Below are 5,942 nucleotides of genomic sequence, written 5' to 3' on the forward strand. Positions count from 1 at the left end.
CGACCTTCAAATGAATGGGGGACGCCCAAACTCATAGGCCAACCTTAGACTCGAGCCGGTAATGGGCTTGGTCGGGGACTGGGGCGAGCCATGAGATACACATAAGCTCGACCTAATAAGAGGTCTTGCTTGGCATACTCGTAGAGTATCGCCCAATAATAGACTTGTGGGCCCTTGGGGTGTACGGTGGACGGAGGAAAGTAAGTGGTGATCTACGGAAATGGAAATACCGACCCGGTTGACAGGAGGGTCAATGCGGGAAGGTATACGAATGACAACGGTAGATCGAGTGGAACTTAGCTCCTGAGAGCTACTATATCCTTGAATTGTTTCTGATTACCTTTCATGTTTGATTGATTGATTATTGAAAAGACATGGCTTTATTTATTAAATTTTGGGATTGTTATTTGACTAAGTGCTTGCATGTGTGTTCTTGGCCTCACGAGCGTTAGCTCACCCTATAGTTTTGTTTTCCTTAACAGGACCGACTCTTGGAGAAATATGGAGAAACCGTCCGTTGTAATTTTGTTAAGACTCCTGTTATATATTTTGACTAGGCCCTGGTTTGGGTTGTACTTTTGGAAATTGTAAACTTGAAAAGTTTGGGCCCTGATGTGTACTTTGAATTTAAGTCGTTTCATGATTACCCGATGTACTGGTTATACATTAAGTGACTTATTAAGCATGAACGCTTCCGCATTATTGTATTCATGTGCTCTCATCGAAGTGTTTAGTTCGATTTTAAATTGAATGGATTTGCTTGAGTCCTGGTGTGAGCTGGGCAGGCGTCCGCGGATACCCTTTGGTCCTAATCTATTACATCAGCAATTCTTCCAAGTAAAACTTTATAACTCCACAGTATCTTCAGGGATAACAGTGACATAAGTCAGCCCTTCGACGGCTCTTAAAACTATCGTTCACGCGCCTTACAAGAACAAAGTCGTACAATCCTAACGTACAAAAACCCAAACAGCGGAAACATAAAAATACCCCAGCCATAGGTCACCACGAGAGCCACACATTTTCCAGCTTCAAGTGGTAACACAAAGGCGAAAGTACGCAAGCAGGATTACACGTTACAAACTGAAATTTACAATTCTTAAAACCACATTGTCCAAACACACGCGTAACCAAATAAAAACAGCATCCAACTTCTCAAGCCTCAAAACCTGTAAGGAAAACAAATAAACGTGGGGTGAGCCGAAGCTCAGTGGTGCCCCAAAACATGCATCCAAATAAACATTTAACAGATAGAAATTTGCAGCATTAAACAAGTAGGAAAGCGAGTAACAACACAGGGTAGGATACAGGGCTCTCAGGAGCCAATTTCCACGCTGGATTAGATACCATCGTAGTTGACCCTCCGTCAACTTTCACTACTTATAGTCCATGTAGATCCACTTATTTTAATCCTAACCCGTCACCATTCATACCTCTGCTTTGGGCCCAAACTTCATCTACCGACGCAGTATACTCGAGATATACCCGTAATAAATTTGTCGAGGGATTCACCCAACGACATAATTGTAGTCTGATTCACGCGTCGAGCGATTCACCCAACAACGTAACTACATTTAGATTGCAGTCAGATTCACGCGTCGAGGGATTCACCCATCAACGTAACTGCGTTTATGTTTAAGAATTTAGTTATAGTAGTCAGATTCACGCATCGAGGGATTTACCCAACGATGTAACTACTTTTAGATTCATAGTAGTCAGATTCATGCATCGAGGGATTCACCCAACGATGTAACTACTTTTAGATTCATAGAAAATATTTCACACACATCACCACTCGAACGGCTAGTGCGATAAAGTACACACTGCTCACTTCGATGGATCAAATCATTTATTGCATGTTGACAACTATCACATAGTGGATTGATAAAGCGCTTAACCACATAACATAGAACAAGCAGGGACACTCACCAAGAGTGAAGTTCAGATATTGGATTGAGGATCGAGTTCCGCGTCCTCGTAAAATCCTAGAATATCAGAATTTAAGCCATAAGTTTTCTATTGGAACTGTTGGCTTGCACATGTAGAGTTTTCTAGCATGTTGCTAGCTTACTTTTCTCAAAATATTTACTTGGAATCAAGCTTGTGAGATCAGTACCATATCTCTCATCGTTCTCCTGAAATACTTTTCCTTAAAGAAAAATACTACTATTATTTTCTTAAAATAATTCGGAAAGCTATTTAATATCGAGGCTAAGAGTATACCTTGAGAAAAAGTTCCTTTGAGTGGCGGTGCTTGCAAAATTTATTGCTAAGGCTTCAGGATAAGGTTTCTTATACAATTGTTGCTAAAGCTGTTTGTTAAAAGGAAATAAGGTCTTTCTTGCCGAGCGAGTTTTCTATGCATATAGCTAAGGTGATCAAGACTCACCTTTTAAACTTTTCCTTAGTTAAAACTAGCCTTAGACGATTTATAAAGAAGGAAGGAATTTGAAACAAAACTAAGGTTTTGAGTCTGGGGGAATCATATTCCCAAATTAATAAGGCTAGTCTAGCTTAAGGGGTAAAAGTCATGTTGCCCAAGTTTCTAAGGCAAAAATAGTAGATACTATGTTTAGTAGTACGATGCTAGATCTGTACCGTTCAAAACTTGAAGCAAAATATTTTTCATTTACTTAGTCAAGCGTTTACTTGGAGTCACAAGGTCGGTACACTTCTCACATTTTCGATTCCAATCCAAAATCACATTTTCTCAATATTGCACAATTAGAATTTAAACAGTAATAACACTAGAGCTCATCAATTCTTAGCCCTGTGTTCCAACAAATTTATATCTAAGCATAAGCAGGAAAATTTACCAAGGCTTCGTCAATACTTAGCACTTGGTAATCAGCACTTATATCCACTCACAGTTTCACAAAATAGTAGCACAGATTTCTAAGAATTTCAGCAATTCAGTTATCCATTCAGGGTGGGAGTTCATAGAGCCCACCATCAGCCAATTTCCAATAACTCAACCATCAACTCAAAAGTGGGAATTCATAGAGCCCACTGTCCACAATTTCAACACATGATATACTAATGAAAGTAAATTTCAACCATTAGTTTTTCAGGCATTGAAATACGAGTAGAAATTGTTTCATTGGCCAGGCTTAAACATACGTTTAGCAAGTACCTTCTTACATCTAACTCTTTGAGAATTTCATGAACGCAATAGGGTCAAACCACAATCATTAACATCAACATTTTCCATGTGTTTCCAATCATTAAGTTTCAAGGAATAACTTCGCAATTTAAGTTGGAAATTCGTACCCAAACTTTGGTAACTACAAGGAAAATTTCCAGCATTGGCATGCCCATATCTTTGGTTAGACCATCCCATATATTAAATATCACATTGCTACCCAACTTGTATCTCTTAAAATTTGCATCTCGCATGCAGTTTTGACCCATTATGATCCAAGGAAAATAAAATAAAATTCCCGAAACTGATTACAATTTCCAAAGACAACTGAAATTCTGGTTGGTACCACTCGGATATCAACAAAATTTCCAGCAGCTAAAGGTTTACAAAAATCCAAGCTTTCCTTAGTTTAAACATGGTGTTAGGGACTCAAATTCAGCAATCAACCACTTAGCTGGCTATTAAAATTTTCCATTTCAAAAATCAGATTCATTCCATAATTAAAAGCATCCAGAAAATTCAGAACTTTTATCCATCAGCCACGGATGAACATGCATGAAGAAATGTTCTGTAATCATTTTATTTTTCTGGCTAAACCATGCTTTAAAACTCTCAGCTTCCTCATGCAATCTCTTAGCAAAACAATGCACATTTCCAGATCAGGAGTTGAAATTAAACCATGATTACAAACCCCAAAATTTCCAGGTTTAAATCTCACGGTTCTTTCTCAAAATTTCTGGCAATAACAATGGTTCTAAAACAGGATTTTCTTTGGTTAAAATAGAATTTTTGGTACTCTATTAGGACATGTACACACGTAGCTAGCTAGTAAAGGTTTCCAAATCCAATCCAGATTCAAACTACAATTGTACTCATCTAACCCAAATCCAGAAATTATATCAACTAGTGAAATCCGGAAACACTTCAATATTTTCAGCTCAATCATTTGGTTAGCTAAATTTTCCAGCAACCATTTATCTTGTATAAAATTCTTCCTTGGCTTATTCAGGGATTTAAATACTCAAATTCGGCATACGGATACTTAATTAACTGAGTAACATTTCTAGTTAAAAATTTAGGTTCGAATCATAACCCAAATCGTCGAATTTCCAAGAAAATCTCCAGCTAGCCTCGGTTTGAGCTGCACAAAAATCCGGTTGCATCTTATTTTTATTTTCAGTTCTAGCTCAACTAATTAACTACATGCAAAGCTAAAATTTCTTGTCATTAGCTAGCTAAATATGATTATAGGCTCAAAACAACAAAATTAAACCAAATCAAGATGCATTACTTCCAAACAAACTCACGGCAACATTACTACATCAAAACAGAATTTCTTATGTTCCTTGGTTCATCATCCGATATCTCTTCAGTTAAAGCCTTTTATTGCCCTTAAAGTCTCACATGCACAATTGCTGAGTTAATTAGCTAACATCCAGACCAGAAAATCAGCTCGGCAACAGCAAAACACCTTCATAAATCCAGAACTAGGTGAGACTACACTCGGATGAGTTTGCATGTGAAAAGTTCTATTTCATTTTTATTTCCAAAGTAATCCAGGCTAATTAAATTCATGCATGACCCTAATCATAATAATCATCCGAGATTCGATTAGTTAATCACCATTTCAGGCTCAAATCACTTCAGAAAAACACATTAAAGCTGCACTATCAGCTCAGCTCCTTGGCAGAACCATCTAGCCGAAATAGAATTTTCCACAGCTTTGATTTCAACATCTGATGGCACAGATTAACACATGCAAGACCACGGCTAGCTTAATCTACCTCTGATAAACTATTTTCATTCCAGAAAATTTACCTCACAGCAATTAAATTCACGCACGAAATCTGAAAGAAAAGTTTCTGCTCCCTCTCGGCTTACACACGCACGGCAGTGGTCCTGGTTGGGTTTGCAGCTGGAAATGGTGTTGGTGAAGATGGTTGCAGCTGATGGTGTTGGTCTGAAGTGAACAAGGATGGTGAGGTCCAGTAACTCCTCCAACTTCCACCAGCTCTCCCTACTCCCTCCTCTAGCTTACGGACAGGCAGAGATGAAATGGAAGTGCAGCCCGCGGCTTCTTCCTTTGGTCCTGCTTTGTCGATGGTAACTAGGCAGAGAAGGAATGTGTTTGTGGTCTGGGATATGGAATGAAGATGAATGAAGGGTGCCGCGGTTTTGAAGATGTTGAGCTGCAGAAATTGTTGAGTGTTGAGTTGGTTTAAGCTTTTGATTGGTGGAAATGGGCGGTGGTGGAAGAGCTTGTAAGGAGTGTTTGGTTCGGCTTTGTAAGGTTATGGTGAAGTGAGGATTTGGTGAATTTCTAAAGGCATTTTGGCCTATTCACTTCTCCTCCTATTATCCCCTTAAATCCTTAGTTCTAACTTAGCTCCAAAAATTATCCCCAAGTGTGATTTGATCGCCTAATTAAATCGCTAATCTTGCAAGACTTTGGTTATCGAGATTTTCCTCAAGTATGATTTAATGGCCTAATTATACTTTGGTATACCTAAACCATTTTATCGAATTTTTATAGATTACAACTTAGTATTAAGGTTCCCAACATTCATACTTCATTAGTTTCTTATTAAAATCAAGTTTGACCTTGTAATAAAAATCTAACATTTTATTTTAAGGCGAAAATTAATCTAACTCAAGAAATATTAATTTAATATAGCAAAACCGAATAATTCAATATTAGGCACAATTATATTATTTATTTCATAAAAATTATCTTTACGCTTTATTTCAAAACAATTAATTACTATACTAGAATTCAGGGAGATTACTTGTTAGATTAGAG

General features: G+C 37.8%; 1 long non-coding RNA gene across 1 annotated transcript; it reads right to left on the reverse strand.

Annotated features, from left to right (window-relative positions):
* Window positions 1-931: 931 nt before the first annotated feature.
* Window positions 932-5,697, reverse strand: LOC140012968 (uncharacterized). Its single transcript, XR_011820030.1, has 3 exons — window positions 4,961-5,697; window positions 1,930-1,985; window positions 932-1,169 (listed from the first exon to the last, which is right to left on the reverse strand). It is a non-coding gene; the product is annotated as an uncharacterized lncRNA (long non-coding RNA).
* Between the last annotated feature and the right edge of the window lie 245 nt (window positions 5,698-5,942).

Source organism: Coffea arabica, chromosome 1c (assembly GCF_036785885.1).
Source record: "Coffea arabica cultivar ET-39 chromosome 1c, Coffea Arabica ET-39 HiFi, whole genome shotgun sequence".
Lineage (NCBI taxonomy): Eukaryota > Viridiplantae > Streptophyta > Magnoliopsida > Gentianales > Rubiaceae > Coffea > Coffea arabica.